This window comes from Amblyomma maculatum, chromosome 1 (genome assembly GCF_055883805.1).
Source record: "Amblyomma maculatum isolate TAMU_Amacu chromosome 1, ASM5588380v1, whole genome shotgun sequence".
NCBI lineage: Eukaryota > Metazoa > Arthropoda > Arachnida > Ixodida > Ixodidae > Amblyomma > Amblyomma maculatum.
Window position 1 is genome coordinate 214,401,060 of NC_139344.1, and position 13,093 is coordinate 214,414,152.

General features: G+C 48.2%; 1 long non-coding RNA gene and 1 pseudogene across 4 annotated transcripts in view; one reads left to right on the forward strand and one right to left on the reverse strand.

Moving 5' to 3' along the window:
- The window catches only part of LOC146205579 (uncharacterized), a 40,339-nt gene that overhangs the window by 2,532 nt on the left and 24,714 nt on the right, over positions 1 to 13,093 (reverse strand). For all 4 annotated transcript variants that reach the window (XR_014704209.1, XR_014704212.1, XR_014704211.1 and 1 more), the window contains one exon: positions 8,924 to 9,135. This is a non-coding gene — a long non-coding RNA (uncharacterized LOC146205579). The remainder of the gene's footprint in view (positions 1 to 8,923; positions 9,136 to 13,093) is intronic.
- LOC146205580 (uncharacterized) lies at positions 900 to 2,272 on the forward strand (annotated as a pseudogene).

The window sequence follows — 13,093 nt, forward strand, 5'->3', positions numbered from 1 at the left end:
CCAAATGACCAAGAAAGCAAATAAACATGAGCAAGAATGTCACAGTAATCTGCAGCAGTAAGAACCAACAAAACTACTTTGCGTGGGAAAATCAAACATCTGCCCAAAGCCCGAGTGGCAATGATTGCAGTTAGCATGTAAGAATTCGCAGTATGGAAAACACCTTTGCCCAGCTCCATTAAAAGGTTTCTCCGCGTTGTCCTCACTGTCCAACTTAGCTACTCTTACTACGTTCAAAGAAGCAGTTTAAAGGCGCCACTTACACTGGTACAGTTCGAAGGCACTTCGCATCTTTCAGGCACCTGATAGATCAACTCCCCTCACAGACATTGTTAAATTGATCACATAGTGTCTTCAAATTTCCCACTGGAAAATCTTTATCACCTCATCAATACAAGCCTTTTTTTTTTCTCTACCCATTAGTTCATTCACCATTTGCCAATTTTTCTTTCCATCACATTTGTTGAGCAAAAATTGTTGCATAAGATAGGTTCTTTTCCCCTGTCATATTTTTCCAGTTACTAGATTCCGCAGTATGCAGTACTCATATTTCAAAACCAGATTCTCCAGATTTTTCTCGCATTTTCGTCAGACATCATCTTCCCCAAAGCACAACTCAGCATCTCCTGCGTTATCCACTTCTTATATGGGTGTCATACTTTGATTTTGACGACTTTATTTGATTGCTATATATTGCCACCTAGCGCTGCCCCCCCAGGTGGAGCTTGGCTCTCCGAAAAAGACGTTGAAGTCGGACTCGTGCTAGTGTTCTGCGGCCACGCTTGCTGTCTGTGCTTGCCTGAATCCAGGTATTGGACCATTCCTCTCTGAGGACTCTGTGACTTTCTTTCAGAAGTGCGTGACAGTTTGGTGGAGCGTGTGCTGGGTACGACTAGACCATGCAAGAAACCCCTCCAGACAGCTGTTCTAAGAGCCCTGCACCTATTGACACCCCGGTACACCACTTCAGCCGGAGGCTCCAAGGACGCCCTCCGGAACTTGCGCCATCAGAGACTGCCATGACAACAGCCGCTGTTGTTCCAACTCAAGCAGCCGGCGCTATGCCAGCCCACTATACCCTGCAGACCCCGGGGGTTCCCAAGTCATATCACGGGGACCTTTTGAGGATGTGAAGGACTGGTTCGTTCACTTTGAACGTGTGGCTGCCTTCAACAAGTGGGACGCCGCCGCGAAACTGCGAAATGTGTATTTCAGCCTCGAGGATGGAGCGCGCACCTGGTTTGAAAACCATGAGGACGTTTTAACATCATGGCGAGAGTTCCGCCGTCGCCTGCTGGAAGCCTACACCAGCGTTGATCGCCGCAAACAAGCGGAGCGTGCCATTCACTCCCGCATCCAGCTTCCAAACGAAAGCGTACAGATGCACGTCGAGGACATGACGCGTCTCTTCAGACGAGCTGATCCAGCCATGCCCGAGGAAAAGAAACTGCGTCACTTAATGCGTGGAGTTAAGGAGCAGCTTTTCGCGGGCCTCGAGTGCAACCCACCAATGACCGTGGCTGCCTTCCTCACCGCGGGCACAACGATGGAAAAGGTTCTTCAACAGCGTTCCGCCACCTACGACCGGTCCGTGCATGCTGCTGCCGTCACAGCATCATTTACTCCTGTCGGACACCACCCAGATGAACTGCGTGAACTGATCCGTGCGATTGTGCATAAAGAGCTGCAGAAAGTGTGCACCTCACAGCAGCCTGCACTCAGCTCCATCTCAGCTATTGTCCGTGAGGAGGTGCAACAGGCGTTCCAGGGCCCTACTCCTGCGATCGACACGCCACATCTGTCTGATGCCTACCACCGTCCCACGTACGGTGACATTACACGGCGTCCTGCTCCCGCTTCGCCGCCACCCGCTCCCGTTTCGCCGCCACCCATTCACGGAATGCCTCTAGCCTCGCTCCCATCAGTGCAGCCGGTGCAATATTATGAAGATCAACGAATGCCTTTTCGGAAGGCTGACATATGGCGCACACCTAACCGGCGGCCACTCTGCTTTCACTGCGGGGAGCCAGACCATCTTTACCGGGATTGTTTTTACCGACGCCTCGGCCTGCAGGGCTTCCACATGGACTCTGCGAGGCACCGTGTCGGTCAGCACCCTTCGGAAATCGAGAACTTCTTTGCGGACCAACGTACTCCTGCCCGACTGCAGAGACAGTCATGCTCACTGTCACCGAGGCACTCTTCCCTGACCCCTAATGACCTCTCGCGAGAGGCACAAGGTCGATTCCCTAGTCCTCGCCGAGAAAACTGAAACCAGCGACCTTCGGGGGCGAGGCCGCTGGGAGGCGCTGTGCTGAAGACCTCCCATTGCAGCAGCTACGATCCGACCAAGAAACGACGACGCCCGCACCCGAATTAAATAACCGTGGTTCTTTGGACATTCCTGTGGTAATCGACGGTTGCGGAGTGAGTGTGTTAGTGGACACAGGCACCGATTACTCTATTTTAAGTGCACGATTAGCGATTGTCCCGAAAAAAGTGATTTTCCCTTGGCCTGGAGTGCACCTCAGAACTGCCGGTGGTCATCTCGTTACGCTCGAGGGTATGTGCACTGTTCGCGTTGAGATAAGCCAGTCCACGTTCGTCGTTAGTTTCATTGTGCTGTATGACTGCTCTCAGGATCTCATCATCGGCATCGACCTTCTGCGGGAATTTAGTGCAGTTATCGACCTCCGGAACCAAATCCTCACGTTTTCAACAGAACCAGCTGCCGAACTCAATAACTCCAGCCACCACAGTGCCGTTCTTCGCATTTCCACAGACTGTGTCACGCTTCCGCCACAAAGCAGTGTTTTGGTTGAAGTCGCTTGTGCCGAACATTCCGACGGCGAAACCTAACCGGTCGCTCATTCTCACTCAAGGCATTTATGTTGCTCGTAGCTTGCTAGCTTGCTTATTATTCGCGGTGGCCGGTCTGCAACCTTCGTCCCCAATATTTCTCCAGAATAGCGGCACCTTTTCCCTGGAACTGGCATCACTTCCACTAACGCTGTAGTCAATGTTCCACTCTGTTGTGCGTCCGGGGCAGCTGCCACTGACGACCATTTACCGAGCGTCCCTGACAACCAACCTCTCGCGGGCATAGACATCAACTGCAATCTGTCCGAAGGCAAGCACCGAGCTCTAGAGCAACTGCTACTGGAGTTTAAACAGTGCTTTGCGTCTTCATCGAAAGTTCGTCAAATGCCCTTAATGCAACACCGAATCATTACTTATGACGACACTCGCCCCATCCGCCAGCAGCCTTACTGTGTTTCTACCAAAGAACGGGAAGTCATCCATTCGCAAGTGCAGGAGATGCTTGAAGATGGTGTTGTTCAACCTTCCCAAAGTCCGTGGTCTTCTCCTGTCGTTCTAGTCAAAAGAAGGACGGCACACTTCGATTCTGTGTCGATTATCACAAACTGAACAATGTCACCAAAAAGGATGTCTACCCATTGCCAACAATTGAAGACTCCCTGGACAGAACTGCGGCACGCTAAGTACTTTTCATCAAATGACTTGAAGAGCGGTTATTGGCAAATTGAAGTGGACAAAAGGGACCGCGAAAAAACCACCTTCGTTACGCCCGACGGCCTATATGAATTCAGTGCTTCCTTTCGGCTTATGCTCAGCACCGGCAACGGTCCAACAGATGATGGCCACTGGCCCCAAGTGGCAATGATGTTGCCGTCTTCTCCGAAACGTTTGAGCAACATCTCCTGCGTCTGCGGGCTGTCCTCAGAACGCTCCATTCGGCTGACCTTCCGCTGAAGCCCCAGAAACGCCACTTCGGTTACAAAGAGCTAAAGTTTCAGGGTCACGTTGTAAGCTCTGACAGTGTTCGTCCGGACCCCGACAAAACAGCAACCGTCGCCAGTTTCCCTACTCCTACCGACAAGAAAGCTGTCCAGCGTTTTCTGGGTCTATGTGCTTATTATCGACGGTTTATTTCTGACTTCTCCCACATTGCGGAACCATTGACGCGCCTCACGGGAAATGACACCTCCTTTGTTTGGACTCAAGAACAAGAGGCAGCTTCCTCATTGCTCCGCCAGCCCCTTCAGACTTTTCCCGTTCTTGCGCACTTTGACGAACAGGCTGATACTGAAATCCATACTGACGCCAGCAACATTGGTCTTGGCGCTGTCCTTGTGCAACACCAATAGGGCATTGAGAGAGTTATAGCCTATGCTAGCCGCACTCTCTCTCGTGTGGAACGCAATTACTCGACGACCGAAAAGGAATGCCTTGCTGTTGTTTGGGCCACCATGTTTCACCCTTACCTCTACGGCCACCCCTTCTAAGTTGTAATGGAACATCACTGCCTTTGCTGGTTCGCTAATTTACGAGACCCGTCTGGACGTTTGGCTGTTAGAGCTTGTGACTCCAGGAATATGACATTACCGTCATGTATAAGTCGGGCCGTCAACACGAAGACACCAACACGCTGTCGCGCGCACCACTCCAAACTACAGGACCAGAACTTGATGACGACAGCGGCTTTCTTGGTACCCTGCACACTTCGGACATAATAGCTCGGCAGCGGGCTGACACGAACTTCCGACCTCTGATTGATCACCTTGAAGGTTGCGCCACACTTCTACCTCAACACTTCTCTCCCCGTCTTGGCTCTTTCTGTTTGCGCCAGGGTATCTTTTATAAGAAGAACTCGAGGGGCCAGGACAGAGCTGATCTTCTGGTGATTCCAGACGATCTTCGCGCAGACATTTTCCTAGCATGCCACGATGAGCTCACTTCTGGCCACTTGGGTTTTTCCCGGATGCTTGCCAGGGTATGAAACATGCACTACTGGCCCGGGCTATCTGTTGATGTCAAACACTACGTCAAAAGCTGCCGTGAATGCCAGCGCCGGAAGACATCACCGTGTAAGCCAGCAGGGTTTCTCCAGCCCATTCCGGTAGCCCGTGCTCCGTTCGACCAAGTAGGAATGAACCTCCTCGGTCCTTTCCCTCTGTCGCTGGCTGGCAACAAGTGGTTCATAGTCGCTACTGACTATCTGACTCGCTACACCGAAACCAAAGCAATTCCCCGTGCCACAGCTTCAGAAGTTGCTCAGTTCTTCATGCAGAATGTAACCTTGCGACACGGTGCCCCTTCGTACATTATTACTGACAGAGGGACGGCGTTTAGAGCTCAGTTACTCGACCAGATATTGCAGCTGAGTTGCACTGGCCACCGCAAGACTACAGCGTACCATCCACAGAGCAATGGACTAACTGAACGATTAAACAAGACCACTGCGGACATGCTATCAATGTATGTGGATGTTCAGACAAGACTTGGGATGAGGTGCTACTGTACGCAACATTTGCGTACAACACGGCCCTCTAGGAAACTATGTGCTTCAGTCCGTTTCGCCTCATGTATGGACGTGAAGTCCAGACCATGCTTAATGCCATGCTGTCGTGCCCCGCTGAAGACGACCAGCTCTCACCAGACGCTCAAGAGATCACCCAATGCGCTGAATAAGCCAGTCAGTTGGCCCGCTTGCACATTGGTCAACAGCAGGGCACTGATGCCCGCCGCTACAACCTTCGCCACTGACAGGTCGACTATAATCCCGGGGATCAAGTCTGGGTGTGGATACCTGTCCGTCGCCAGGGCGTGTCCGAGAAGCTACTTTGCCGTTACTTCGGCCCCTACAAAGTGCTGCTGTTAACTATGTAGTGCTTCCTAACGGTGTCACGCAATCGCGACGTCTTCAGAAGCAAAGCTCTGATATTGTGCACGTTGTGCGGCTTAAGCCATACTATACGCGGTATAAGCTTCACCGGCCTCCGTTGTGAGTGGCCCGTTTTTCTCCTTTCGATTTTTTTTTTTTAAATCTAGCGTCCCTACCATGCTGGTGGCACCACTGCGATGTCTCTTTTCTTTTTTTTTTTTTTCTTTTTTTTCGAAGGGGGAATAATGTTACATAGCGTTGCCAGGTGGTGCACGGCTCTCCGAAAAAGACGTTGACGTCGGACTCGTGCTAGCGTTGTGCGGCCACGCTTGCTGTCAGTGCTTGCCTGGATTCAGGTATTGGACCGTTCCTCTCCGAGGACTGTGTGACCTTCTTTTAGAACTATGTGACAACACATATCGCGAAAGATTTTGGCAGTCTTTTATGCAAGCTAATATGATCTAAAACTACAAGTATACTCCAGTTAACATTCTTAATTAACTGGTCTATATTTTTGCTGTCTAGAACAGCGCTCCTGACAATGTTTTCTTCTTTACTTCTACGGTTCTCAGACATGCTTGCAATCATTATGAAGTAATGAACTGCTAGTTTTTGCCTCATGACTCCAGAAGAATATTGCTTGTTTTCCAAACAGACCATTCCATAGCCAATACATGATCTATCTTGTAATAGTAGGGCCTAAATATTCCACCCAAATATACAGGGTGTCCAGGCTAACTTTAGTCAAGGGTTAAAAAATAACACATTTGAGTTAGGCCAGAGAAACCATTTGCATACAGGTGCCAGCCATCTGGCGCACCAGAGGCAACTTTTAATTTTGCAATTAACCAAAAACTAATTAGGATAATTTTTCTAATTTACTAACTGTTGCATTTAGCCAATAAATGTGATTTGCAAAGTTGGAGAGCACCTTCTGAAACCCCCATTCCATTTATTTCCGACAAAAAAAGCCTCCCGCGCATTGTTTTTCCAGGGTTTGAAGAAAGCCCGCTAAATACAAAAGCTACCACGTGACTGCTGCATTCATCCGCCACGATTGTGCTGCTCGCAACCTGGGTTTCAGTGAATGATGAAATCAGCTACGGCCTTGGCTCCACGACGCCGTTGCAAGCAGCAGGTCGATATGTTTGCAATGGTTTCTTCGCTCGCGTCAGCCAACCAGCGCATGTGACGGTGCAAGTCGTAGCAAGCTCGCCGCGCTGGCCGCAAGCATCACCAACGTATCAGCCTACCACTGGGACTGGGCTGTCGAATCACGGCCACTCGTGAATTCGTTCACTCAAACCACAAATAAGAGCATCACAATCGTGGCGCAACAATGCACCAATCGCGACATTTTTTGCATTTCGCGGGGTTTCTTTAGAGCTTGGAAAGAAGATACACGCAAGGCTTTCTTTATCAGCAATAAATAGAATGTGGGTTTCAGAAGGTGCTCTCCAACTTTGCAAATCACATTTATTGACTAAAGGCAATTAGAAAAATTCTTAATTACTAATTCATTAATTGCAAAATAAAAAATTGCCTACGATTTGCCAATGACAGGCAACTGTATACAAGTGGTTTCTCTGGCCTAGCTCAAATGTTTTATTTTTTAACCCTTGGCAAAAGCTAGCTTGGACACCCGGTGTAAATTAATTGCATTAAGTCCGAATTCAGCCAGCAAATTGAGGTAATCTGTGGTAATGCTTTTTTGTATCTTTCATCTCCAACTATAACAAAGTGTTCTTCACTCATGTGCTTATAAAGAAAAGCATACAGCTCATCTAAGAATTTATTAGCATTCATATTTGGTGGCCTATAATTTGCACAAAATGTATGTTCTAGATTTCCTTTGCTAATAAAAAAGGGCTGTCATCTCTGCGTAAATGAAACAAACTTGAGTTCTGTTCGTCAACCAGTCATTATTGATGAACACCATTACACAGCAACCTTTACCATTTTCTCGGCACAATGCATACCCAGTCAAGACACATGCACCTTCTCTTTACTTCTCCACATTAGCCTCAGTTAAAATAATGACATCCAATGGGAATGTAACAGTCTTGAGCAACACTCCTAGTTCATCCCAGCATTTTTCCAAGCTCCTTATACTGACATGTAACAAGCCCAGTTCCAGTTTACGATACAATCTCGCATCACTTTTATATTGTATCAACATGCATATGTATTACATTCATGGAATAAGTTGAAAGAAGCCATTATGTTAGTTTCCCGAGATCTCTTTAAGGGTCTAAAATAGTTATCGATGGAGCCTAAGATTTCCAGACAAGGGTTTTCTCTTTGCTCACCTGAAATCATTTGAGATCCCTGCTTTATGCAACCTTCTTGCATTCTGACAGCAATTTTTGCGACCTTGTCAAGTTTTCATTTACGAAGATTTTATCTTGGTTCAAGATACGGTTTTTCATCAGCCATAGGTCTCTCGTGGCCTTATCTAAAAGTGAACACTTACCAACAGAAACTCATCCTTCTGAGCCTTGAGCTGATGCAACGCTTTTATGCTCTGCCGGTCCAGTGTCTAGATATTCAACTCTGTGCCGAGGTCTGAAACTTGGAAAACATCCCGATTGGGGGAAGTAGGTATACGGTGTATTTAAATATTTCTAAGCCTTGAATACTGCTCTGCGCTTTCAACAGAATCTCTCAGCTTGGCCAGCTCATTTTGCTTCTCTGCCAACTTTTCAGCTAGTTCTTTAGAAGTTTTTCAACAATTTCATTTTCCTGAGTGTTATCCTTTGGCAAAATTTCGTCATACTTGGATGCAAGCATTTTCGTACATTTTCCTACAGCCTGCATAGTCGTGCTCTGATTGTCCACCCTGGTTTTAAGGGGTTCCAGCAGACTTAAAATTCTGGCCAGCTTCTGGCTCAAACCCTTCATAGGGAACTTAGAAGCTGCCTTGTTGGACGTTGTCCCTTTGCATGCATTCGTTTCATTCTCAACTCACTTGAGGATGCATATTCCTCGCTTTCCTTCACACTTACATTATCGCACTGTATCACACTTACAAGCTGACATTTCGCTTGATCCTAAGCTTTTTTTTACTCTTACCTGAGTAACTTTCCAAATTGGAAAGATTCTTCACAGGTCATGCAAGCCAAAAACGCAGCATTTTTTCCTATGCCCATCGAACAGGACAAACACTGTTGAGGAGTCATACTGATTACAAAGAAAGTGCAGTCCAGTGGAGCATAGAACAGAAAATGCGTCGCTTACCTAAGAGCAACAAGGCACTCAATGGTCCACCTAACTGCAGAACTCCGCCTTCAGCTGTTTCTTCCATAGTGCTGTAGTCCTCCGATCTGTGATGTTGGTTCAAATAAACACTGGTGGCGAAGTTATCTTGTGTTGCTTGTAGGCCTCTATCTTGATTTCTTGCTTCAGCTAGTCAGCATGATTGCCAGGCCAGAAAAAGGGACCACTGGCACCTAAGAGCAACAAGATAAGCGGTTACCATGCATGATATTCGATGCTCCAGCAGACTCCTTGCACCCAGTACCCCCATACCAGAGAAAGCACAATCTAACGAGGCATAACCGGCTCATCATTCCCTGCACCGTCACGAGAACATGTCATGGCCGAATTGGCAGGCACTGCCCACTTGGGCTTTGCCATTAAGATGGGAGGGTGAAATTGGAATCCACGCTTCCAGGACCCTTGGATCCCTTGGACACGCTGCCCCTAAGCCACACAGGCATGTCCATATGGCTTGGTTAAGGCGCGGCTTTATTCCAAGTCATTCCTGGCAACATGGACAGCGTACATCCCTGTCCTCTTCACGAGCATGCCTCTGGCAGGTGGGGCAGGTGGCAGGTGACATGGTCGGACGCTGAGTAGTCAGCAGTTTCTGTGAGGTCACCTGTCTTGGAGTTACTTGTCTTCGTGTTTACTTACAAATTAAACACACGTACGATGTCAGCAGTGATGTATGGGTTACATGGTTTAACCATATAAACTCGTGTGATGAGCCGGGTGAATTCAGCCTGCCTTGAAACGAATAGTAAGCCTGGTCGCAGCAGTTGTCGGAGGCTGAGATACGCTATGCCAAGCGGCTTGAACAACAGCAGGCGAGAAAACAGCGTCAATGTTATCTGCATCTACCATCTACCAAGATAAACTATGCCAAACTAGCACTTTCACACAATATAATAGGTTTAGCCACGTTAAACCTCTGGAATCCTTTTTTCATAATATTTGAGGCCCATTGCAATTCGTGCCCTAACCAGAGTAGCAGGCCTGATTTCCACAGGAAGAAAAATGCTGCGAGGCCAGTAATACTGGGTCACACAATGAAGTGGGACAGATTTTATTGTAATGGTCCTCCTTTTTAGACATGATAAAATCTCTCTCATGGCTTCATCATGTGATTCAGCATTCGTGGCTTACAGCATGAATAAATTACGTGATCTACCGGTCACCCCATACTGTGAACGCAATAACATTATGTTTATCCGACTATCACTAGGTGCCATAAAGCCTGAGGCGCAGTTATGATGCATGCGTGAAAATCCAGTAGACCGTAGTAACGAGCCAGCGACAAGCAGCAAGCAAGAAAAAACTGCCCAGACACTGCTTCACAAAAGCAACGACAGGCAGCATCTCGGGAGAGTAGATTTTTTTTGCTAAGGGAGCAATTACTCATTAGCATTCATCCGAGCATAGCTATATGGCTAAAAATGAAAGCCATACACAGCTTCCACAGAAACTTCGCAGCTGAAAAAAAATTTGTTCTGGTCCGGGGTTTGAACCTGGGATTACTGCCTCACTGGGGCAACCACTCTACCACTTGAGCTAATCAGGACAGCTAACAGTTAGTAATTGATCCCCATATGTCTATCACCTGCCAATTGCTTTGAATTTTCTATCTGCAGAAAAACTTCACATCTCTAATAGACAGCATGACAGCTGTACCATGCTTGCTTTATTTAGCTTGCTGGTAACAGCTGTAAGGTAGTGGGAGTATTAACGTGACAGTGTTAAAGGCCCCGTTCACCAAAAATCCAGCGTCGGTGTCGGTCAGCCGGCGTTGGCGTTGTGAGTGAAAAATCATGAGCATGGCCAGGCGGTAACTGGCAGCTGAAGTGGCCGCGCATTGAGTGAACATAGGGTTGCCTGAAATTACCTTTGGCAGGAGCAGCCAACTTGGGCCTCTCCTTCAAAATTGGAGAGTGATATCAGAATTGGCTAGCATTCACATTACCCCTAGGCCACGTAGGCACACCCACACTGTTTGGTTAAAGGGGGGTTTATACGTGGGCTGGTAGCCTATGCTACTGCACCATGCCCTTAAAGGGACAGAACACTGGCCAAAATATGTCATGAGATTATGGTGGAGATGAAAATATCTTGCCTCATATAATACAGATTGAGCACTACAATATCAAAGCAAAGAGGCTTTACAATTTTAATTTGCCATTGAAAATTGCATAAAAACAACCGAGGCGCTATCTAGCGGAGAAACCCTAGTACTTTCAGTGTAGCCCCCCATGTGACTACATGTCAGCAAAATATCGCTGATTTTCGTAACTGCACATTGTTCTCTTTTCTTCTAAGACTGCTTGCCAAAATTTATATTTTGCGCTCTCTCCAGTGCGTCCTTAAAGAAAAACCACCCCTGCTTTCGCACCGGGAGAGGTATGCTTTCAGGTGTTGCCCCTAGATGGCACCACAGTGTTTGCAATTTCGTGAATGAAGCAATGACAGTGCCCACTAAAACTTTTGTCGACGAGGGCGTGCGTTATAGTGCCGTAACATCATTGAGTGTGAAACTGAAAAAGACGTTACTCTATGCAAACAAAGTCTGATTACTGTCTGGAGAGTGAAAGTTATGTAGGAATGTGTTTATTCAGTTGACGCAGATGGATCCAGCTGCTCGGGATGAACTCGCAACGGGGCGTAAGGCGTAGCGATTCACACAGACAACGGCCAACTTCTTCGTCCTCGAGCGCGCCAGCACACGATGCATAGCAGTGGCTATGAAGAGGAAGATTACCCCACTACATTTTCCCCCCGGGTAGAGAAGGAGCCATCCTGGCGACTTATGGAGCCTAAGTAGTATGGCTTGATTCGGTTCACATGAACTGTTTCGCGTTCACGGCAACGCAAGTCCGCAGAGGGCGTAACAGGCTCAACTATGTAGTTGACAGGAGATGTTTGTTGGAGGGCTCGGTTTGGACCATGATATCGAGCAAGAAGCTTCTTTGAAAGGCCGGTAGTTGTGGCGGGGACCCAGAGCCACACCAGGCAGTTAGATGCATATGTAGAAGGTTCGCCGGTGTCGCGATGGTGTTTTTGTTGCCACTGGTTTTCCGTTGTAGGCGAACGGGCGAGCTGACGGCATTCTTCTGCGTACTGGGCGGCATCCGAGAGTGGCGTCGATTCAGACATCAGGGCGGTAGGGAAAGAGCGCGTCCATTGTACAGGTTGGCTCACGCCCGTAAAGAAGAAAGAAGGGAGAGAATCCAGTGGTGGTCTGTATCGCAGTATAGTACATGTAGGTTACGAAGGGAAGAACCTGGTCCCAGTTGGAATGAGCGTCGTTGACATACATGGCCAGCATGTCACTCAGAGTACGGTTGAAGCGCTCGGTCAGGCCATTCGTCTGAGGGTGGTAAGACGTTGCGGTGCGGTGAATGATGCGACATTCTTTCAGTAGGGCCTCAAGAGCTTCGGACAAGAAAACGCGTCCGCGGTCACTGAGCAGTTCCTTCGGAGTGCCGTGGCGAAGAATCAAATTGTTGAGAAGGAACAAAGCAACATCTTTTGCGGAAGCAGAGGGTAACGGTGATGTTTCGGTGTAGCGTGTAAGATGGTCTACTGCCACAATAATCCATCGGTTTCCAGCAGAAGTAGTAGGAAGAGGGCTATAGAGATCTATGCCAACGCGGTCAAACAGACGAGCAGGGCAGGGTAACGGCTGCAATGAAACAGGGGACTTCTGAGGAGTTGTTCGGCGTTGACAAGATTCGCAAGCGCGCACGAAATGTCATACAAAGCGGTACATTCCACGCCAGAAAAATCGCAGACGTAGGCGCGTGTAGGTTTTCAATACGCTACCGTGAGCACATTGTGGGTCACCATGGTACGTAGCACAAATGTCGGTACGGAGATGACGCGGGATGACTAGAAGCCACTTCCGTCCATCAAGCAAATAATTGCGGCGATAGAGAAGACCGTCCCGAATGGAGAAGTGGTGGGCTTGGCGAACGAGCGCTTTGAATGAATGAGCAGGAGTAGGCTTTGAGAGAAAATCCAAAAGTGCATTGATCCAGGGGTCATTCCATTGCTCGGTAGCCATGTCGATAGTGGCAAGAGTCGACAAATTGTAGGCACAGACGTGGTCAGACGAAGTATCTCTAGGCAATAGCGAGTGGGAAAGAGCATCCG